The following is a 25,769-nucleotide window of genomic DNA, read 5'->3' as shown; positions in this document are numbered from 1 at the left end:
CTGGCTGGCCCAGATACTGTGCCAAGCTGTGGTGTGTAGTGAGCAGGGCCGAGGTGTTTGCCCCACTCAGACTGGGGAGTGTGGCAAGGTGGCAGCTGCCAGTGCAGAGCTTTCTCTGCCCCGATTTTTGTCAAACCAGCACCATGCACTCTTTGTGAGTAGAGCCTAGGCTTCTCCAGCCTTATATCTGTCCCATCAGTTCTCCCATCAGGCAAGGGGGCTTGTCTCCTCTGCATAGGACCCCAGAACTAGGATGCCCAGTCTGTGGCTGGATCTGCTCACTCCTTAGGATGAGGGTCCACCCATGTGGACCTTCTCTTCCTTTCAGATGCCTCCCAGGGGCTCAGGTCCCGACCTGATGCTTTTTTTCCATCCTACTCAGTTACATGGAAATCTTTCTTGCAGCTTTGGTTGTATAGGAGTTATTCTGCTGTTTTCCAGTTAGTCTTCTGTGAGAATTGTTCCACATATAGTTGTATTTTTGATGTGTCCGTGGGGAGGTGGTGAGCTCCAAGTCCTACTCTGCCATCTTGATCTGATCTCCTATTGGCTTTTAATCTTTGTCTTCCAGATACAAGGAAACCTTTCTTCCTATGCTAACTATGACTTAAAATAAGTTGGTAAAGTATACCTTTTAAACAAAGATGAAACATTTATCTTTTTCTTTCTATCTGGTCCCTCCAGAATTTGGTTTCTTCATCTGGCTCCCCTCTTAGACTTGGTGTCTTATTACAATCCAGATTGAAACTAGTTATACTCGTCATTGTCCTAATTTGTTCTTTCATTTTGTGTTTAAACTGTTTACGTTTTGTGTCTTTTGCTGCTGTATCATGACCTTATTAATGTTGTTACTGGTATTACTGTTGTTTCTTGCATTACCCAATGTATAACCAGATCTCTGACAAAATTAATGATGGCTAAATGTCTTGAGGCAATCAATCACATATATAGTTCTATATAAAATTATTTTTAATAATGCAACTCTAGATATTGGAAGAAGCAACAAGAGAAAAATATTTCCTGGATCATAATAGACCAGTAAGACAGATGACCTAGAGAATTTTTAGCGCATGAAAGGCCTATCAAGAACCTTACCTGACCTAGGAATGAGCCTTCCTAGTGCTGTGGGACAAATTGGTCATAAAATGCCTCCCAAATCTTGGCTGGATTTATGACCAAAACAGGGGAGACTGTGAACAAAAAAGAGCAAAGAATATTCCACACAGACCAGTTATACAAGGGGTGAATTGCAACTCACTGCAATTGCCTACCAACAGTACACCCTGCGAGGAATGGAGTATGAAAAACAGGATGAAGCACTTTGTGCTTTGGATAAACGCACCCCTAGATAGTTAAATACATATCTTAGGAAGAGTTTCAGTGACCCCAGATTCTTGCATCTTCCCATACATAGAAAAGCACTGAAATCATTAACTTGAGATAGCTGTTCTTTGTGATTAGCAATAATCTTTTACCAAGATATATGCCTTGACTACATGTATTTCCTAGCCAAAAAAAGTCATATATATATATCTGGCTTCTCTCCTACCTCTGTGGAGCAGTTTTCTTGGAGCTACTGATTGTCTGTCTCCCAGGCTATAGTACTTCATTAGGACTCTGAGTAAATCTTAAACTCACAACTCTCATGTTGTGCATTTTTCTTTAAGTTGACAAGGTATAACAGTAAAAATGCTGAAATCCAAAGACAAGGAGAAAGTTGGGTTTGTTTGTTTGTTTGTTTTTGTTTTTGCTTTTGTTTTATGTGCAATGCCCAGGGAAGGCAAGACAAAATAGATTAGTGGTTGTTTAGGGTTGGAAAGGGATAAACAGAGATAGGGAGGTGATAGCTAATGGGAGCAGGGTTTCTTTTTCAAGGTGATGAAAATGTTCTAAATTGCAGTGATGGTTGAACATATCTGTGAATATGCTAAATAATACTGTACCTTTAAATGGTTACATTGTACATTTTATGGATTATATCTAAATAAATGGTTTAAAAGGAATTACATTTATAGAAGACCCATACATAAATGTTTATATAAACTTCGTAATTTATAATATTGAAATATTCTGAAGGAGTGAATCCATGTGTTATTGAACAAGATTAGTTTACACTGTACCTGCAGGACTCCCTCATATCAGAAGTAAAATGCCAAATATTTCAGGACTATGTCAGGAGTTCCAGGTGCATTATAGGACTAAGAGAACTGGGCATACAGGAAACTGCTGATTTACACCAAATTGAGAAAGGCTGTTCCTGCTTGTCAGCGGTCACACTTCAGTGAAGTGTATTGTTAATCAGAAGGCCACCTGCACCAATCAGTGAGTCATCAGTGAGGATAGATATACTTGTGGGTGGAAACATCTTAATTTTATAAGTACTCATTGAAATTTTCTAAGACATTTTCAGCCTCTTGTGAACAGGCACAGTTTCTCTTGAAGAGCAAAGCATACACAGTTAATAATAGAAGAAAAGCAAATAACGCTTAAGAATCAGTGTTCTACATTCAAGGTGCCATATTTCCATCCCCCTTTCAACTTAATTCTCTTGGAATTATAGAGCTCTTGTAAATATCAAAAGGACCATTCACTGTCTTTGAGGAGAAATGTGCTCAGTTGGAGCATTACACTTAGGTACAAAAAATCAACGCCTTTTTATGCTTCAACTTTCCCATCAAGAAAATAGAAACAGCTGAGAAAATGGTTGTCTTCTGGGGTCTTATTAGTAAAGTGTAAAATTCTTTGACTCTTATAGAAGAAAATATGCACATTATTGTATGAATAAAAGGAGGACAGATTAGCCATTTATGCAGCGTACCCAGAACACATCCACCAACTTCACTAGCTAGAGTTAAATAAAATGCTCTCAGGAAGTTATCATCACAGGATCTACAGAGTAGACGTACTATGGCTTAGAAAAGGTTTGTGCCCCTAGACATTGAAGGGATACAATTTAATTCTGAAGTACTGAAGTGGTCAGGAAATGGAGTTAATAGATGTTACCTTAATGAGTTATTTTTCATTTGTACTTTTCAAATCCTGTTGAACAACAAAAATTCCCACCGCACATTTAGTTGTATCTTCCTGATGCTCAGACCATGGGTATAAATGTTACTGCAAGTTATTTCTTTAATCCACTGTCCCAGAGGTAGAAGCACAAAAAAGACAAGGCTGTAAAAAGTTGGCGCAGAGCTAATAGTAAGCAATGCTGTTTTGTGTTTCATGCCAAAAGCTGGAATTTTTGCTGCTATTATAAGAAAGGGGAAAACAAGTGGCAAAGAGCTTTCTTTGGAAATGAATACACCACTGGCCCCAGGGTGGATGTGAAATCACCACCATCAACGGACAGTATTACACAAAGAAAGCATATTGAATGAGCCCACCTTTGTAATAGGAAGTAAGAAGCCATGTGGAAAAAGGCTTTTCAACAGTGGATTACAACTATATCGAAATCAAGAACTTAAAGTGTAAGAGAATCATATCTGTCTGGGGGAAAGAGTTCCTGTTACTTGCTGGGATGCAGGGCCAGGATGTGCTAGGTTGAGTCATCTTTCCAGCAAAAAAAACTTGGAGTAAAATAGTGGGACTAATTTTTTTTTTTGTATTTTACTTAACATATATTTTTATTACAAATGATATCCATCCTCTTTTAGAATTTTTTAAGCAAGCATGAGAAGAGGACACTGGTTATGGCTAAGGCCTGACAGAAACCAGAGATCTAAAAGAGCAAGCAGTAAAGCAGAATAAAGTCCTGTATCTTTTCTTCCTAAAACTTTCTTACCATGTGTCTATAGTGTGGCTGTGTTACAAACAAGAAGCTCATGTCTATTGGGGGCTTTTGCCTGAGCCTAACACTGACAGGCACATTTATAACAGAGTACTAAGTAAAATTCAGATCTAAATTTAGAGAATCTAAAGCATAGATTGAATGGAATGTCATTCTTATTGATCTGTATCAACTTTTACTCTGTTGCCCCATATATATTTTATAGCTCTCATTTCTCTCTTTTTTTTCCCCACATCTTATTTTATTTTACTCCTTTTATCTGACCCAAATTGAACCACTGTATCATTTGCTATATTGGTTAGGATTGCCTTCAATTGCCTGAAATGACAGTGACTTCACCAAATAAGAGTTTACTTTTGAAGTCTGAAGATAAACTCTGCTGGGCCTGTAAAGTGGTGCTCATGATGTCAAAAATGTCTCAGCCAGCTGCAATTTTTCTTCCACACAAGCCTCAGCACAAAACTTTCATCATCATAGTGCCAAGATATTGCTGTACCTATAGGCAACCGATCTACATGCCAGGGGAGAAAAAGGAAGAAGGAGGGAATAAAAAGTAAAAATAGAAAAGCAAAGCAAACAAAAAAATGTCAGCTGAATCTTTATGCCTTTAAAAATGTTTACATCTGTTTATATCACATTGGCCAGAACTGGTTAACATGGCCACCCTCTATGATGGACTGAAAAAAAAAAAAAAGGGATTCTCTTTAGTAAAGATGAATGGGTTTGGAGTAGACAGCTAATGTTTAGTGCAGTGGCCCTACTGCAGTTAATACTTTTTTCTGCCTCCTGTTTTAACAGTAATTGTACAGTTAGATTGCAATCACTTAATTAATTAAATCAATCGATTTGTTATAAAGCTCCTTTCTAATACTAACTCATTAAAATGGTGATTTTCAACGTTTAGTGGATATTGGCAGCACCTAGAGGGCTTGTTAAAACACAGATTGCTGGGCCCCACCCTCAGAGTTTCTGATCCAGGAGGTTTGGGATGGAGTCTAGGAATTGAGATAATTTAAAAAGTTCCCTGGTGATGATTATGCAGCTCATCCAAGGGCCACACTTTAAAGGAAGCAGTTTGGTCATTTTGTAGGGAGAATTTTACAGAGTTCTCATAGTTTCTCAAAGCCAAACTTTTGTGGGTCATGCTTTCTGCATCTTTACAGGTTACAACATGTTCTTTATCTTTTGAATGAGATTATGGGAGGGCCCCAAAATGATACTTTATTCTATGTATTATGCTTAATAACATAAAAAATAAATACTTATACTCCTAATGCAAAAATGTCAAACAACAAAGAGGCCTGTTGACCACTGACCCAGGCCCAGTGCCTCAGCCTCTTTCATAGAGATGACTACTTTTAGTAATTTGATGTGTATTTTTCCACAGCTTTTAAATTCATCTATATTGTAATTGAATATCTATGTATTTACTTAAAATTTATTACATAGGGTTTTAAAAAATATAAATATTATTGGATTACATGCATTTTTCATGGGATTGCTTTTGACTGCTTAACAATATCTTAAATTTTTTCCTAAAATTTGACTTTTAAAAATTAAAAATGTAGGCTTTGTAAAATAATTAGAAGTATTCAGCCACCTATTGAATGTGAGCCACATTACTCTAGAAGTACAGGTGACATAAATTGTAATATAAAAAGTATAAAAACCATTCTCAGTTCATATAGAAAATGTCAGATTTCTCCACTGTAAAGTTACTCTTTTTTTCCCCTCTCCAATAGAGGAATATCCTATAAATATTTGACCAATACTCCTCAAAATTGTCAAGGTCATTAAAGAAAAAATCTCAGAAACTGTCATAGCTAAGAGGAGCTGAAGCAGACATGAAAACTAAATGTAAGAGGGATGAAAGTTAATATGCACAGCCCACACTTAAGGAAGTTATGATCCACCTTCTTGAGGGTACATTATCTATATAAATTATCCAGTTGCCTATAAATGTCCATAAAACAGTGAATGTTTCCTTATAGTACCAATATTATTCAAACTGTATAAAGTGACAGTTCCTTGCTTTTTGAAAATGCATTTAATCTCTTGTCAGTGAGAGGATTTATGAGCTGTCATGACCTTTACAGAATAAAAAGCACACAATATGAGGCTCAGAGAAAGGAAAAGAAATGATGAATGAAGACATATGCATCACTTAGATTTATAGGCTTGTATAGGGGCATGTCTTTATGTTTACTTAGCAATATTTGAAGATAAATTATCCTACACATTTGAATAATAAGACTAAAAGATTGCAAGATGCAAGTTATTAAAATTTCAAAATGAGGAAGTGTGCTGAAGAGCACTTCAGAATGCATCCTTCCTTTGCCTAAGTTGTGTTTTATTTAGTTACTAACAAAATATCTGTTTTTATTTGTGTGTGGTGCCCATTCCATCAAAGCAATGATATGAAAGGCAAATTTTTGACCTAAATATAACATGTAGAAAAACACTTCGTAATTATACAGCTTAATGTTTTACAAATGAATATGCCCATGTTACCAGCATGCAGATCAAGAAATATTACATTACCAACACCACGAGACCTCCAATGCCCCTCTTCAGTCACTACCCTCAAAAGCAAACAGTAACCTGACTTCTAGCACCATAGATCATTTTTTTTTCTTTTTTACACTTCATACAAATTAAATCATATACATGCTATATATTTTTTAATACCAGACTTCTTTTACTCAGTGTTATATCCATGAGTTTCAACTATTTTGTTTTGCACATTTATAGTTCCTGTATTAAAACTGTCACATAATATTCTATTTGGGAATACACTACAATTAACTTATTCATTCTATTGTTGGATATTTGGGTAGATTCCAGTATTGGGAGAGTATGAATTGTGCTGCTATGAACATTACTGTGTGTATCTTCTGGTGAAAATATATATATATATATATATATATATATATATATATATATATATATATAGCACATATATGAAGGAGTTGAATTGTTGGATCATAGAGTAAACTTATGTTCACCTTTAGAAGATATTGCCAAACAATTTCCCAAAATAGTTGTATCAATTTGCCCTATAATGAGCAGTGTAGGAGAATGAATTCTGACTGCTCCACATTCCTACCAACAATTTTTGGGGGTCTTTTTCAATTTTGCAATTCTTGTTTATATATAGGGGTATATTATTGTTGTAATCTGTAGTTCCTCACTAAATAACAGAATTGAATAATACTTTTAAATAAATTCATTGAACAATTGGATATCCTCTTTTGTGAAAAATCTGTTTATGTCTTTTGCTCAATTTTCTTAAAAAGTCACCTTTTTCTTACTGATTTATAGAAGTTTTAAAAATATATTTTGGATGAAAGTCCATTGTTGGACATAAATGTATTGCAAATGTCTTCTTCCAGTGAGTAGGTTAATTTACAATTTTTAATGATGACTTTTAATAAAGAGAAGTTTTAAGTCTTAATATAGATGTGTGTACGTGTGCACGCATACACATGCACATTTGCTTTATGTTGGTGTTTCTTTATGCCTTCTTAAGAAATCTTTGCTTACACATAGGTCAAGAAAATGTTTTTCTCCACTTCCTTCTAAATCCTTATAGTTTAAATTCTGTATTTATGTCTACAATCTATGTGGAATTGTGTTTTGTGTTGGATGTGAAAGAGAGGTCAAGGTCCTTTTTTCCCTTTATGGACATCTAGTTAACCCAGCATCACTTTTTAAAAAATGATCATCCTTTCACAACTGCACTGAAGTGATCTTGCATATGTTAATTTGATTTGTCTATAGTTATATCAATTTGACACTATAATAATACATCTTTATTCTAAGGCAGTATGGTACTGATATTTAGTAGTTTAAGTCTTCCAGCATTGTGTGTCTTTAAGATTGCTGTGGCTAATCTTGGAACTTTGTCTTTTCATGTAAAATCATCTTATCAGGTCACACATATGCATGCCTGCATGTATACACACACACACACACACACACACACATAAAGATTCTGAGATATTGATTAGGATTACAATGAATTATGAAGATTAATTTGGAAAGAATCACTACATTTGCAATATTAAATTTTGCAACCCATTACCATGACATATTCCTCCATTTATTTAGAAAAATGACATATCTATCATTTATTCAAAGATTTAAAATCTTTCTCTAATTCTATATTTATGTTTATTCACACACACATTTGTAATTTCCATACATAAATAAAAAATATATAATGAGTTACATTTTATTATATAAACATGATATATAAACTTATATATATATCTGTGTTACTTAGAATTTTTGCACAAATTTTATTAAATTTATTTATTAGATTCTAATAAATCTATTAAATTTATTGCACATTATTAGATTTATTCCTAGGCATTTGATGTTTTCTGATACAATCATAAATAGCAACTTTCATAAATTTTATTTTCTATACATTAATATTGATATATAGAAATAAACAGATACATTAAATTAAACCATAAAATATTCAATATTATTTTTGACCTATGAAATTATTGATTTTGTATTATCGAACATAATACATTTACCTTGAATACAGTGACCTGGTTATATTTGCATACTGATTTTAATAGTTGATGTGTTGATTTTTAGGATTTTCTTTATAATCATTTTCTCTATAACAATTCTATTTTTCTAGTTTTTATTTTTTCCTATTTTTCATGCCTCTTTGCATTGACTAGGATCTTAATGCTACTTTTAAGAGTTACTATATTTACTCAGCTACTGCCAATGAGCTGTGAATCTATTTAAGTATTCAGTGTTAGGATTTTGACTATATGCACGCAAAGATATAGCCAGATAATGATTTTTATCAGGAGCCATTTAGACTTCTGATTTCTTATACAGTAAATAATATTGTGTACTATTCAAAAGAGCAATGCTGTGAAATGACTATAACATCACCACAGTGATGAATAGTTTATATAACTTTATATAATATATATGCATATTTAATTGTATTCTCTCTTTCTTATCTGTACCTGCTCAATAATGTGTGTTAGTTTTAGCATCTCAGTTAGACTAACTCTATTTGTGGGTAGGAAATATGTCTTACTTTTTTTCATTCCCTTCAGTTCTAATTGGGTAAAAACAAATCAGACCCTTGTAAGCATATTAATTGGCTAATTGTGCTGTACTAATTTCAATAACTTGAGTATTCTTTTGCCTTTAGATATGGAAGAAACAATGTGTAATGTAAGTACTATTAGAACTTCTAGTATCACCTCACAGCTGGAGAACACTTAAGATTATTCACAAAACAATTTCAATATGTTATCTCACTTTAACCTTACATTTTTGAGGTAAGATTTTCAAAAGCTTTAGTAAATAAACACATGATATGCACATAATATTTCATGCAATGACATATAATTTTAACTTTACTACCATCTGCTGGGACAGACTACTTGACACAGTAATAAAACAAGCTATATTGAGCACCTCCTGTTTACCAGGCATTGTGTAAACTACTGTACCTTAAAGAGATTTGAAGAGATCACAATCTGATCATTCAAAGGGTTCTGGTGGCTGACTTGAGAAGAGAAACCAAATTCCCACTTGGCAGAAGAGGGAGAATCCCATGGGTTAAAATTTTCTTTACAGAGATTTTTATCCAGATGGTTTCAACCTAATTTTATGCCTCAGTGCACTGGAAAGAAAACAACATATGGCATAATCTATACAGATTATTGTAAGAGCTTCCTAGTTTGGTACTCTGCCCTGGAGCCTCACCCTATAATCCCTCTGGCACAGTGTTCTTAGATCAGATTAATGTTTCCCTAACACAAAATATGACTTTTTTTCTCAAAGCTTCCATCTTTACCCCATCCCATCCCTGCCTACATTATACCCCCGTTTCCTCTTTCTTTTTCTGGATAAAATGAAAATTCATCAATCTAGTTATTCATAGTCACCTTTATTAATTTCTACCATACCTACCCAGTTACTCCCATGATGCATACCCTCAATTCCTCCACGTGCATCACTAAATATGGACATGTTCATGATAAATCTGAAACTTCGGCTTAACAAGCCCCAATTTCCCAATTGAAATAACCTTTTAAATCCTTTCCAATCTATTCCAGTGATACCTTAGTTCTTCATCATTATGGACTTTTCTAAGATTTTGACTAAAGCTATGTGCTCCCCTGAAATTCATCTATGCACTAGTCAGTAAGAAACCTTGATATAGTCTAACCCTAATTACCAAAATGCCCAACTTGTCTTGTTATTAATGAGTGTATTTGACCCATGACCATTTTACCTTTTTTCTGTGTTAGTCCAAATATTTGCAGCCTTCTGCTCATAGACATATTTAATCTCATCATATTTATATTATTTGTTTGAAATTATCATTAGAGCAATTATAGAGCAGGTTATTTTTTATAAGCAGAACTATCTTTTCTGTCTTCCCCTCTACCTTTGTACCTTCTTTCCTTCTGTCTTAGTATGACCCTACATCACAAAGATATAATTTATAAGGTCATGCAGATTAATTCCAAGCAACATTTGGCAAATAGCTTTGTCATCCATTACTAATGGGTATACACATGTGAAATTCAGTGGAAGGCAACAATTTATGTGAACACTAAAATGAGTTACATGCAATACTATTAATTCTGGCAGGCAAGAAAAGAAAAAGAAGTCTTACCAAGAACTTTAGATTCCTTGTCCATGGTGAATAGATCACTGTGATATCTGTTTAATAGCTCTTAAATTTTGTCTCCTTGTAGGTGAGCCTTGGCTTGTTTTTATACAAGGGAACTTTCACCTTATTAGATTTCATTGGCTTTATCGGCATCTGTCTTTGAACTGATATTCAAACTAAACCCAAGTGTATTTTTGAACAGTTCAGGTATTTTTTGCATTAATTTTCTACTGTTAGATTTTACTGGTTTACCTAAATTGAATTCAGGGCTCTTAGGTACAGGTAGAACATTTCCCCATATAACAAGCAGGAAACTCAATCTTGGAACTTTGGCTGATGTTGGATAGGCTAATGTGCAAACTGGATCTCAGACCCCCCACTATTCATTTACATGAATCTATAGCTCCATGAAACTTCTGAGTCTTTAATTACTTTGTATTTGCTCATACCAGCACTTTTGTTCATGCTTACTTCACCTAAAACTAGTTCTCCTCTACTTAGTATGTAAGACCTGACTCAAGTCTCAGGTCATCCAAGAAGATGCCTCTGATCACACTTATTCAGTGAACTTTTATTCCTATTAATTCCTATAGTCCTTACTCTTGACATAACATAATCAGAAATTGTATACAGATTTTTCTCAATTTACGTTACATCCAGATAAACCCATCTTAAATTGAAAATACTGCATTTGAAAATGCATTTAATTCACCTACCTTACTGAACATCATAGCTTAGCCTGGCCTACCTTGAACGTGTTCAGAACCCTTCTTTTAGCCTTAAGTTGGGAAAAATCATCTAACACAAAGACACTTTTTATAATAAAGTGTTGAATATCTCATGTAATTTATTGAATACTGTACTGAAAGTGAAAAACAGAATGGTTGCCTGGGTACAAAGTGGTTGTGAATGTATTGGTTGTTCACCCTCATGATCAAGTGGCTGACTGGGAGCTACCCAGTATCACCAGAGAGTATCATACCACATATTTCTAGCCAGGGGAAAAAAATAAAAAATTCAAAATTGGAAGTATGGTTTCTTCTGAATGTGTATAACTTTCATATCATTGTAAAGTTGAAAAATTCTAGGTCAAACCAGTATAGTCAGGGCCATCTGTACTCTAATACTGAAGTTATCTTTACCTTTTTGCTTACACTGCTTTGCTGTTTCTATTTCTAGTCTTTGAGCACAAGGTTTTTTATAGTTAATATTTCTTTGGATTCTTCTTAATATCAGGCACAGTATCATTCCCATGAAGGTTAATTAACATGTGTTGGATGATCCACATTTGGTGGTAAATAACATGAAGTTCAGTTTGTAACTTCTGGATCAAAACTGCCCAATATTTACATAGTCCCATGCTTGAGAAACATTTCTGCAATTCTAAATGTAAGCAGATCCTCTGTTCTGATCCCCTTTTCTGTGAAAACCCTGAGTGGTTCATTACCCACAAGCTGTAGTGTAATAATAATATGCTCTATAACAAAAGTAGGATCCAGTTATGGAAATTAGAATTGGCAAAAAATTGTGGTTCTGCAAATATGTGTTCATAAAACACATTAAAATTTCAACAGTGATTTAGTTAGAATTTTCTAACTAGCTAAAATCCCATTTCCAAAAATAGCCTTGAAATGGTATGTGTTGGAACTATCTAATATCAAGAAACCAACTTGTGTTAATGAATTAAGCTGTATCAAATTACTGTGATCCAAGCATCAATCAGTCATTTTCCAGATTTTGTGAATTTGGCACCATCAGAATTTGGCTGAAGGCACCCAAATCATAAAGACAAAGCAATTTGCTGCCAGAGTTGTAATTTAAACTTACTATCATGCCACTAATTTCTTTTACAACAAGTTACCCTGTTAGTTGCTCCCACATACATAAATAAACTTTGATATTTTAAGAGATCACAGCTATGAGGTAAAGGTTCATTGTAGACAACGTATCATTTATATCACTGAGTAGGCTTAGGGGAAAAAATGGTTGAGGAAAACAGTCTTAGCAAGAGTAAAATTAAATCATGGATTAGTTCTCTGATTTACTAATGTACTTAAAGCCTGACACTGTTTATGATTTTGAGTTTAAAATAATCCTAACATCACCATATAATATTGTTTAAAGTTAGAAGAGAGTGTCCTTTCAGTGGTGATAAAAATCATATTGAAACTCTAGGAAATGGTAAGAATAATGACTGAAAAACGGACATGTTCTCATCAAATCCAAAGTCATAGCCTTTATATATCTTTAGTGCTTTCTATTAAAGATCTGGCTAACTATTTTCAACATGAAACAGCTTCTTTGGACTCATGTACAAGCAGTGGGCTTCTTAAGTGTCTCATGCCAACACCAGCATGAAGCATTAAAAAAGAAAAAAAGAAAACTAAGCATAGTGGGAGTGGCAAAACCTCCAAGATTCAAATGTACATATATGGCATTGTCTGAGACTGAATGAAGCCCCCATATAATTTATCTTATCAAATTTCCACAGTCTGGAACAGCTGCATTTTAAGATCTAGAATGAAAGGCTCTTTCAATAATTGTTGGTGAAAATTAAGGCATGATCATTGTACTGAAAAATCACTTAACTGGTTAAAACACTTGCAAAGATGTAAAACATTCTACAAAGAATAAATCTAGAACTGATATTCTAAAACAAGTTTACATAAACCAAGTAGTTTTTTATGTTTCTATCATTCATTGTCCTTTAAGGTTAACTGTTTATATTTTTATTAGCAATAGAATTAGCAAATTTAAAGCAATATAACAAAATCAAACTTGATTCTAGAGGTGCAAATTAGAAATATTTCAAGAGTATACATTTGTATAAAAGACCAATGTTACATGTTGTAATAATGTCACTTTAAGGTAAAATAATATTTTAGAAACATAAGTAATGTACAGTGAGTTTTTCTTTTTGCTTTTGGTCTCTATATTTTGGTGATGATTCATAGAAAGTTTAAGGGACTTGCTCCAGGACTCACAAAATATTCAAACTGATGCTTATAGCAGTTAGTAATACTACATCATTTTGAGCAAAGAATATTTTTTATAGAAGGAACCTGTGGTGCTTGGTTCAAGCTCTTGCATAACAAGGACTTGCCATGTTCCAAGACATGTTTATTTAATATGACAAACTTAAATTGAACCATCGCATACTCTTCAATAGCTTTCCATTTGGAATATATCCAATAGCCACCCAGAAAGCTGCCATACATATCTAGATTGGCATATATCTCACTACAACACAGTGAACTCTAACACGATAAGCATATCACAGTGCTGCTGCAGTAGTTCATCAGTGAAGCATGTAATGGAAAAGCAATGAGAAAATCCACAGTTATGAAAACAGTGCAATAAAATAATTTAGACCAAGTTAGTCCCTAAAAAATGTTGAGAAATGGGCTTCACGTCCTTTGGGTATGTATATTTTCAGGCTTTGCAGTTTAGTAGCAGAACATCCTAGCTGTGAAAATGGTGCTTTAAAAAAATATAGAGTATAATGGTTAAGAACTCAGGCTCTGCAGTGAGACAAACTTCACGTTGGTTCTTAGTGGTGACTTAAAATCGCCATGAGTTTGGGCAAATTACTTAAACTTGATAAGTCTTCATCTCTTTTGATAAATTGATAAATTTAGTAATAATTCAATCTCACAGAGGGGTTCTAAGACTTAAGAGGGCTAAGTAATGTAAAGTGCTTCACACAACTTCTGGAGAACTGTATGTGTTTGATAAGTGCTAAATATTTTTAAGACGGTCCATGAAAAGAAGTTCACAACTGGCATAGTGGTAGAACCAGCATAATGATACTAACTCACTAAACTCAGTCTTCTTGATTCAGTAATGTTATGTTTGACTCTGCTTATTACAATAGAAACAAGCAAATTATAGGTTATTTTCAATCATTATCCATGTACGTAGGTGTTTTTCACAGCCCACCAAGTAAAATGTGTGGTGATTTAAGCATAAATGCTTCCAAGAAGACCATATTAAGTTCATTTTTAGGACTGCCCCAAAATGTTAACTTATGTTATGGACCATTTGTACTAAAGTAATTTAACCATCTTGATTTGGTTTCTCGTATGAGGAAAAAAAGATATATGTTTGTTTCAGCATGCAAATGTAATACCTAAAATTATATCAAATATTGCTTTGAAGAAAAGATTTAGTTTATTAATATTTTAAATGGTTTAAAGTATTTGTTGTTCCAAACCAAATTTCTTTTTTCAAATTTCTATGGAACTACACATAGTAAAAATACAATCTAAGGAGTGTCATATGTTAATGAAGAAAATGAATTAGTGAAAGTTAAGGAATCAAATTCAAGTAAAGTTGTGTCACAAATTAGTGTATTTGGTGGCTATGATAAAAATTGTTGTATGAGATTTTAAATCTTAAGTATTGATATTTTTTTAGAAATGTGAATATACTAAGACTCATATAATAAGATGATTTTTGATAATGTTCCATGAGAGTCCAGTTGCAACTTATTTATTTTGAGGTAGATATTTTTGGTAGAAAATGATAAGAATGCCTGAATTTCCTCTGCAAACAGTTGCTAATTTGAGAGGAAGAGTAGTGATTAGACTCTATAGTCATGTTATCAGATGATGCATTTTAATGAAAATGATTTAAGTGGATAAAACATTTAATCTGAATAAATTGGCTTAGACTGTTGGAGGCCAAATGCATTGGAGTTGGAACTGACTAGAGAAAAGTGTGCATAAGAACATCTGAGGAGAGTGTGTGGGTCATGTCCAGGCGCTCACTGGAAGTGAGTGATTGAATCTGTGTTTGGGAGCTGTGCTGGGAGAATAGAGCCTATACCACAGGTTGCTGGGGTAGGAAATCTTATAGAAAAATCTGCTTATGATTCACTTGTGTGTCTAATAGTCATGTTTTCTCCAATGTCTTTTTATTTTGTTGAAGCAATAATCAAGTGAATATATGATCTATTTCTTTACAACATTTTTAGATGTATATTTTAGTGTGAGCATATGCTCCCCCTGTTCCCCTCATTTTTGGTTCGTTTTGGGGCATAGGTGCATGTCATTTAATGCCAGTCTAAATAACCAAGATAAATTTTATACCTGTATTTTTTTTTACCTCTCATATCTAGAATGGAATTATAGATTATTAATAATCCTTGATTCAAAGCATATACTCATCATTGGCACATGCATGGCCTATTTCTATTTGTTCATTTAACTATTTAGTAATTAATTTTAAGTAATGCTTATCTATAAAGTATTTATCCAAAGAAAGAACTACAACTCTGAAAATAATTTACAGGAAGCTATATCTCTCCCTATCTTCTCTCCCTCTCTCCTTTACCCCAAGTAACCATAGTTTGAATCTTGTGTTCATAGTTCCCTTAATTTTGCATTAAAATGAACTTTATTTTTACCCTAATAGCATTTAGCAAACATGACCATTCAAAATGTCAGAACACTAGTATTTCCTTTTTCTTGAAGACCTTTTTTTTTAAACAGTTTTAGCATCACAGCAAAATGGAGAGGAAGACACAGAGATTGCCCATGTAACCCCTGCCCCACCACATGCATAACTTTCCCCAGTATCAACAGACTCCAGAGTGGTACATTTGTTACAATTGATAAAGCTCTATCATAATTGCCCAAATCCTGTAGTTTACATTAGGGTTCACTCTTGGGATTGTACAGTCTATGGATTTGGATAAATGTATAATGCCATGTATCCATCATTAATTACAACACAGAGTATTTTCACTGCCCTAAAAATCCTATGTGGTGCTTCGGTTCATCCATTCCCATCTGCCCACACCCTGGTAACCACAGATCTTTATACTATCTCCATAGTTTTGCCTTTTCCAGTATGTCCTAGAGTTGGAATCATACAGTATTTAGCCTTTTCTGATTGGCTTCTTTCACTTAGTAATATGCATTTATACTTCCTCTGTGTCTTTTCATGGCTTCATAGCTCTTTTTTCAGCTTTATTGTGGTATAATTGACAAATAAAATTGTTATCTATTTAATGTGTACAGTGTGATAATTTGATGTACATATAAATTGGGAACAGATTCCCCCATCTAGTTAATAAGCACAGCCATCACCTAACATATTTACCTTTCTGTTTTTTTCTTTTACATAGAGAACCCTTAAGTTCTACTCTCTTAGCAGATTTCAAATATACAATATAATGTTAAAAACTATAGTCATCATATTATATATTAGATCCTCAGAACTTATTCATCTAATAAATGAAAACTTGTACTCTTTTACCAGCTTCTCTGTATTTCCCTTGCTGCCCAGCTGTTGGCAACAACTATCCTACTCCCTGTTGTTTCTATGAGTTTGATTACTACTGCTTCTGTTCCCCCTCCCCTCCCCCTTCTCCTCATCCTTCTCCTCCTTCAACTCCTCCTTCTTCTTCTTATTTTAGATTACACATGTAAGGGATACCATGCAGTATTTGTCTTTCTCTTTCTGGCTTATTTTACTCAGTATAGTGCCCTCCATGTTCTTCCATATTGTAGGAAAATGGCAGGATTTCCTTCTTTTTAAAGTCTGAATAAATAATATTCCTTTGTGTAAGTATGTGTATATGTAATAATCATTTATATAAGATAACATTATTAAGATGTCCTATCTTGTTCTGTAATATTATTTCAAAAACATAGTATTTCAGTAAAGTTTGATCCCAACAGGAGGATAATTTATGAACCTCACATGAAAAGACAGCTCTTTATGCAACTGTGCTAAGAATGTGACCTCTTTTCATATTCATATAAATATGAAGTTCATCTATCATTTACACTTTTTAAGGACTCTGTATTTTCCAGATGTTCATGTTTGTGATTTTAGTAATATGCTTAGTAATTCTGTGTATGTTTCTTCCGGAGTTTGATAACATTGCTTGCAGCAGATTTTTTTTTTTTTTTTTTAAAGAATGAACTGTGACAAGCCTACATGAGAAAAAAAAAAGTATAACATTTTCTTTATCCATTCATCTATTGACAGATACTTGGTTGTTTCCATACCTTGGCTATTGTGAATAATACTGCAGTGAACATGACAGTACAGATACGTTTTCCAGATAATAGTTTCTTTTCCTTTGGATATATACAAGGAAGTGGGATTGCTAGTTCTATTTTTAATTCCTTGAGGAACCTCCATACTGTTTTCCATAGTGAGCGGCTGTACCAGTTTACATTCCAACCAACAGTGTACAACTGTTCTCTTTTTTTCTCATCTTTGCTAGCATTTCTTATCTCTTGTCTTTTTGATAATAGCCATCCTAACAGATGTGAGATGATATTTCATTGTGGTTTTGATTTTAATTTCCCTTATGATTAGTGACGTTGAGCACCTTTTCAGGTTTCTCCACTGTGTATTATTGGGTCCCCTGTCAAAAATTAATTGATCGTATATGCATGGGTTTACTTCTGAGCTTTCTACTCTGTCCACTGATCTATGTGTTTGTTTTTATACTGATACCATATGGTTTTTATTACTATAGTTTGTAATGTAGTGTGAAATCAGGAACTGTGATGCCTCCAACTTTGTTCTTCTTTCTCAAGAATGTTGGCTATTTGGGGTGGTTTGTGGTTCCATACAAATTTTAGACATGTTAATTCTATTTATGAAAAATGCCCATGGAATTTTGATAGAGATTGCATTGAATTTTACATCACATTGGGTAGCATGGAAATTTTAACAATATTAAGTTTTCCAGTTCATGAACATGGAATACCTTTTCATTTATTTGTGTCTTCTTCAATTTCTTTCATCAGTGTGCTGTATTTTTCAGTGTACAAATTTTTTACCTTTTTAAAATTTATTCCTCAGTATTTTATTATCCAGAACACTGACATCATCAAATACTGGTAAGGATGTGGAGGAATGAATGAGAGTTCCAATTGTTCTACAACCTTACCAGCATTTGGTGTTGTCATTGTTCTGGATTTTGACTGTTCTAATAGGTGTGTGGTGATATCTCATTGTTGTATTAATTTGCATTTCCCTGATGACATATGATTTGAAGCATCTTTTTAAATGAGTATTTGCTATCTCTGTGTTTTCTTTCATGAGTTGACGTCTTAGATGAGGTGACATTTTAGATACAATAACAAAGATACAGTCAATACAAGAAGGAATAGATAAGCTTTGGTGAGATACAGTCTTTCACCCTTTTTAAATTGGGGTGATTGTTTTCTGTTTTTTTAATTCAATTTAATTTAATTTATTTTTTATACAACCGGTTCTTATTAGTTATTGATTTTATACATATTAGTGTATACATGTCAATCCCAATCTCCCAATTCATCCCACCCCCCCCACCCACCACCCCCCACCCCCCACCTTGCCCCCCTTGGTGTCCATACGTTTGTTCTCTACATCTGTGTCTCAATTTCTGCCCTGCAAACCGTTTCATCTGTACCATTTTTCTAGATTCCATATATATATGTTAATATACGATATTTGTTTTTCTCTTTCTGACTTACTTCACTCTGTATGACAGTCGCTAGGTCCATCCATGTCTCTAAAACTGACCCAGTTTCATTCTTTTTATGGCTGAGTAATATTCCATTGTATATATGTACCACATTTTCTTTATCCATTCATCTGTCAGTGGGCATTTAGCTTGCTTCCATGACCTGGCTATTGTAAATAGTGCTGCACTGAACATTGGTGTGCATGTGTCTTTTTGAATTATGGTTTCCTCTGGGTATATGCCCAGTAGTGGGATTGCTGGGTCATATAGTAATTCTATTTTTAGTTTCTTAAGGAAACTCCATACTGTTCTCCATAATGGCTGTATCAATTTACATTCCCACCAACAGTGCAAGAGGGTTCCCTTTATTCCACACCCTCTCCAGCGTTTGTTGTTTGTAGATTTTCTGATGATGGCCATTCTATGTGGTGTGAGTTGATACCTCATTGTAGTTTTGATTTGCATTTCTCTAATAATTAGTGATGTTGAACAGCTTTTCATGTGCCTCTTGGCCATTGCTATGTCTTCTTTGGAGAAATGTCTATTTAGGTCTTCTGCCCATTTTTGGATTGGGTTGTTTGTTTTTTGATATTGAGCTACATGAGCTGTTTATATATTTTGGAGATTAATCCTTTGTCCGTTAATTTGTTTGCAAATATTTTCTCCCATTCTCAGGGTTGTCTTTAGGTTTTTTATAGTTTCCTTTGCTGGGCAAAAGATTTAAAGTTTCATTAGGTCCCATTTGTTTATTTTTGTTTTTATTTCCATCACTCTGGGAGGTGGGTCAAAAAAGATCTTGCTTTGATATATGTCAAAGAGTGTTCTTCATATGTTTACCTCTAAGAATTTTATAGTGTCCGGTCTTACATTTAGGTATTTAATCCATTTTGAGTTTATATTTGTGTATGGTGTTAGGGAGTGTTCTAATTTCATTCTTTTACATGTAGCTGTCCAATTTTCACAGCACCACTTATTGAAGTGGCTGTCTTTTCTCCTTTGCATATTCTTGTCTCCCTTATCAAAAATAAGGTGACCATATGTGCGTGGGTTTATCTCTGGACTGTCTATCCTGTTCCATTGATCTATATTTCTGTTTTTGTGCTGGTACCATATTGTCTTCACTACTGTGGCTTTGTAGTATAGTCTGATATCAGAGAGTCTGATTCCTCCAGCTCCATTTTTTTCCCTCAAGACTGCTTTGGCTATTTGTGGTCTTTTCTGTCCGCATAGAAATTTTAAGATTTTTTTGTTCTAGTTCTATAAAAAATGCCACTGGTAATTTGACAGGGATTGCATTGAATCTGTAGGTTGCTTTGGGTAGTATAGTCATTTTCACAATATTGATTCTTCCAATCCAAGAACATGGTATATCTCTCCATCTGTTTCTGTCATCTTTGATTTCTTTCATCAGAGTCTTATAGTTTTCTGAGTACAGGTCTTTTACCTCCTTATGTAGGTTTATTCCTAGATATTTTATTCTTTTTGTTGCAATGGTAAATGGGAGTGTTTCCTTAGTTTCTCTTCCAGAGTTTTCATCATTAGTGTATAGGAATGCAAGAAATTTCTGTGCATTAATTTTGTATCTTGCAACTTTACCAAATTCACTGATTAGCTCTAGTAGTTTTCTGGTGGCACTTTAGGATTCTCTATGTATAGTATCACGTCACCTGCAAACAGTGACAGTTTTATGTCTTTTTTTCTGATTTATATCCCTTTTATTTCTTTTTCTTCTCTGATTGCTGTGGCTAGGACTTCCAAAACTGTGTTGAATAATAGTGGCAAGAGTGGTCATCCTTGTCTTGTTCCTGATCTTAGAGGAAATGCTTTCAGTTTTTCACCATTGAGAATGATGTTGGCTGTGGGTTTGTCGTATATGGACTTTATTATGTTGAGGTAGGTTCCCTCTATGCCCACTTTCTGGAGAGTTTTTTCATAAATAGGTGTTGAATTTTGTCAAAAGATTTTTCTGCATCTATTGAGATAATCCTAAGGTTTTTATTGCTCAGTTTTTAATATGCTGTTTCACATTGATTGATTTGCGTATATATATATTTTTTAATTAATTTATTTTTTTTTTGCAGTACACGGGCCTCTCACTGTTGTGGCCTCTCCTGTTGTGGAGCACCGGCTCTGGACGCACAGGCTCAGTGGCCATGGCTCACAGGCCCAGCTGCTCCGCAGCACGTGGGATCTTCCTGGACTGGGGCACGAACCCGTGTACCCTGCAGTGGCAGGTGGACTCTCAACCACTGCGCCACCAGGGAAGCCCTGATTTGCATATATTGAAGAATCTTTCATCCCTGGGATAAATGCCACTTGATCATGGTGTATGATCCTTTTAATGTGTCGTTGGATTCTGTTTGCTAGTTTTTTGTTGAGGATTTTTTCATCTATATTCATCAGTGATATTGGTCTGTAATTTCTTCTTTTGTAGTATCTTTGGTTTTGGTATCAGTGTGATGGTGGCCTCATAGAATGAGTTTGGGAGTGTTCCTTCCTCTGCTATTTTTTGGAAGAGTTTGACAAGCATGGGTATTAGCTCTCCTCTAAATTTTTGATAGAATTCACCTGTGAAGCCATCCAGTCCTGGACTTTTGTTTGTTGGAAAAAATTAAACACAGTTTCAATTTCATTACTTGGGATTGGTGTGTTCATATTTTCTGTTTCTTCCTGGTTCAGTCTTGGAAGGTTTTACCTTTCTAAAAATTTGTCCTTTTCTTCCAGGTTGTCCATTTTATTGCCATAGAGTTGCTTGTAGTAGTCTCTTAGGATGCTTTGTATTTCTGTGGTGTCCATTGTAACTTCTCCATTTTCATTTCTAATTTTATTGATTTGAGTCCTCTCCCTCTTTCTCTTGATGAGTCTGGCTAAAAGTTTATCAATTTTGTTTATCTTCTCAAAGAGCCAGCTTTCAGTTTTATTGGTCTTTGCTATTGTTTTTTTGTTTCTATTTCATTTATTTCTGCTCTGATCTTTATGATTTCTTTCCTTCTACTAACCTTGGGTTCTGCTTGTTCTTCTTTCTCTAGTTCCTTTAGGTATAAGGTTAGATTGTTTATTTGAGATTTTTCTTGTTTCTTGAGATAGGATTGTATTGCTGTAAACTTCCCTCTTAGAACTGCTTTTGCTGCATCCCATAGGTTTTGGATCATTGTGTCTTCATTGTCATTTGTCTCTAGGTATTTTTTGATTTACTGTTTGATTTCTTCAGTGATCTCTTGGTTATTTAGTAACATATTGTGTAGCCTTCATGTGTTTGTGTTTCTACCTTTTTTTTCCCTGTAATTTATTTCTAATTTCATAGCATTTTGGTCGGAAAAGATGCTTGATATGATGTCAGTTTTCTTAAATTTACTGAGGTTTGATCTGTAACCCAAGATGTGATCTATCCTGGAGAATGTTCCACGTGCTCTTGTGGAGAGAGTGTAATCTCGTGTTTTTGGATGGAATGTCCTATAAATATCAATTAAATCTGTCTGGTCTATTGTTTCATTTAAAGCTTGTGTTTCCCTATTAATTTTCTGTCTGATGATCTGTCCATTGGTGTAATTGAGATGTTTTGAAGTCCCCCACTATAATTGTGTTACTTTCATTTTTCTTTTTTTATTAGCTTCTGCTTTATAACAAAGTGAATCAGTCATACATATACATCTGTTCCCACATCCCTTCCCTCATGCATCTCCCTCCCTCCCACCCTCCCCATCCCACCCCTCCCGGCGGTCACAAAGCACCGAGCTGATCTCCTTGTGCTCTGCGGCTGCTTCCCACTATCTATCTACCTTACGTTTGGTAGTGTATATATGTCCATGCCTCTCTTTCGCTTTGTCACAGCTTACCCTTCCCCCTCCCCATATCCTCAAGTCCATTCTCAAGTCGGTCTGTGTCTTTATTCCCGTTTTACCCCTAGGTTCTTCATGACATTTTTTTTTTAATTCTATATATATGTGTTAGCATATGGTATTTGTCTTTCTCTTTCTGACTTACTTCACTCTGTATGACAGGCTCTAGGTCTATCCACCTCACTACAAATAGCTCAGTTTCGTTTCTTTTTATGGCTGAGTAATATTCCATTGTATATATGTGCCACATCTTCTTTATCCATTCATCCGATGATGGACACTTAGGTTGTTTCCAGCTCCGGGCTATTGTGAATAGAGATGCAATGAACATTTTGGTAAATGTCTATTTTTGAATTATGGTTTTCCCAGGGTATATGCCTAGTAGTGGGATTGCTGGGTCATATGGTAGTTCTATTTTTAGTTTTTTAAGTAACCTCCATACTGTTCTCCATAGTGGCTGTACCAATTCACATTCCCACCAGCAGTGCAAGAGTGTTCCCTTTTCTCCACACCCTCTCCAGCATTTATTGTTTCTAGATTTCTTGATGATGGCCATTCTGACTGGTGTGAGATGATATCTCATTGTAGTTTTGATTTGCATTTCTCTAATGATTAATGATGTTGAGCATTCTTTCATGGGTTTGTTGGCAGTCTGTATATCTTCTTTGGAGAAATGCCTATTTAAGTCTTCTGCCCATTTTTGGATTAGGTTGTTTGATTTTTGCTATTGAGCTGCATGAGCTGTTTATAAATTTTGGAGATTAATCCTTTGTCAGTTGCTTCATTTGCAAATATTTTCTCCCATTCTGAGGGTTGTCTTTTGGTCTTGTTTATGGTTTCCTTTGCTGTGCAAAAGCTTTGAAGTTTCATTAGGTTCCATTTGTTTATCTTTGTTTTTATTTCCATTTCTCTAGGAGGTGGGTCCAAAAGGATCTTGCTGTGATTTATGTCATAGAGTGTTCTGCCTATGTTTTCCTCTAAGAGTTTGATAGTGTCTGGCCTTACATTTAGGTCTTTAATCCATTTTGAGCTTATTTTTGTGTATGGTGTTAGGGAGTGGTCTAATCTCATACTTTTACATGTCCCTGTCCAGTTTTCCCAGCACCACTTATTGAACAGACTGTCTTTTCTCCACTGTACATTCCTGCCTCATTTATCAAAGATAAGGGGACTATATGTGCGTGGGTTTATCTCTGGGCTTTCTATCCTGTTCCATTGATCTATCTTTCTGTTTTTGTGCCAGTACCATACTGTCTTGATTACTGTAGCTTTGCAGTATAGTCTGAAGTCAGGGAGCCTGATTCCTCCAGCTCCATTTTTTGTTCTCAAGATTGCTTTGACTATTCAGGGTCTTTGTGTTTCCAAGCAAATTGTGAAATTTTTTGTTCTAGTTCTGTGAAAAATGCCAGTGGTAGTTTGATAGGGATTGCATTGAATCTGTAGATTGCTTTGGGTAGTAGACTCATTTTCACAATATTGATTCTTCCAATCCAGGAGCATAGTATATCTCTCCATCTATTTGTATCATCTTTAATTTTTTCATCAGTCTCTTATAATTTTCTGCATACAGGTCTTTTGTCTCCTTAGGTAGGTTTATTCCTCGATATTTTGTTCTTTTTGTTGCAATGGTAAATGGGAGTATTTTCTTGATTTCATTTTCAGATTTTTCATCATTAGTGTACAGGAATGCCAGAGATTTCTGTGCATTAATTTTGTATCCTGCTACTTTACCAAATTCATTGATTAGCTCTAGTAGTTTTCTGGTAGCATCTTTAGGATTCTTTTTGTATAGTATCACGTCATCTGCAAACAGTGACAGCTTTACTTCTTATTTTCCAATTTGGATTCCTTTTATTTCCTTTTCTTCTCTGATTGCTGTGGCTAAAACTTCCAAAAGTAGGTTGAATAAGAGTGGTGAGAGTGGGCAACCTTGTCTTGTTCCTGATCTTAGTGGAAATGGTTTCAGTTTTTCACCATTGAGGACAATGTTGGCTGTGGGTTTGTCATATATGGCCTTTATTATGTTGAGGAAAGTTCCCTCTATGCCTACTTTCTGCAGGGTTTTTATCATAAATGGGTGTTGAATTTTGTTGAAAGCTTTCTCTGCATCTATTGAGATGATCATATGGTTTTTCTCCTTCAACTTGTTAATATGGTGTATCACATTGATTGATTTGCGTATATTGAAGAATCCTTGCATTCCTGGAATAAACCCCACTTGATCATGGTGTATGATCCTTTTAATGTGCTGTTGGATTCTGTTTGCTAGTATTTTGTTGAGGATTTTTGCATCTATGTTCATCAGTGACATTGGCCTGTAGTTTTCTTTCTTTGTGACATCCATGCCTGGTTTTGGTATCAAGGTGATGGTGGCCTCGTAGAATGAGTTTGGGAGTGTTCCTTCCTCTGAAATTGTTTGGAAGAGTTTGAGGAGGATGGGTGTTAGCTCTTCTCTAAATGTCTGATAGAATTTGCCTGTGAAGCCATCTGGTCCTGGGCTTTTGTTTGTTGGAAGATTTTTAATCACAGTTTCAATTTCAGTGCTTGTGATTGGTCTATTCATATTTTCTATTTCTTCCTGATTCAGTCTTGGCAGGTTGTGCATTTCTAAGAATTTGTCCATTTCTTGCAGCTTGTCCATTTTATTGGCATAGAGTTGCTTGTAGTAATCTCTCATGATCTTTTGTATTTCTGCAGTGTCAGTTGTTACTTCTCCTTTTTCATTTCTAATTCTATTGATTTGAGTCTTCTCCCTTTTTTTCTTGATGAGTCCGGCTAATGGTTTGTCAATTTTGTTTATCTTCTGAAAGAACCAGCTTTTAGTTTTATTGATCTTTGCTATCGTTTCCTTCATTTCTTTTTCATTTATTTCTGCTCTGATCTTTATGATTTCTTTCCTTCTGCTAGCTTTGGGGTTTTTTTGTTCTTCTTTCTCTAATTGCTTTAGGTGCAGGGTCAGGTTGTTTACTCGAGATGTGTCCTGTTTCTTAAGGTGGGATTGTA

Source organism: Hyperoodon ampullatus, assembly GCF_949752795.1.
Source record: "Hyperoodon ampullatus genome assembly, chromosome: 5".
Taxonomy (NCBI): domain Eukaryota; kingdom Metazoa; phylum Chordata; class Mammalia; order Artiodactyla; family Ziphiidae; genus Hyperoodon; species Hyperoodon ampullatus.
The sequence above is the reverse complement of the archived record's forward strand: the minus strand, read 5'-3'. Positions refer to the sequence as shown.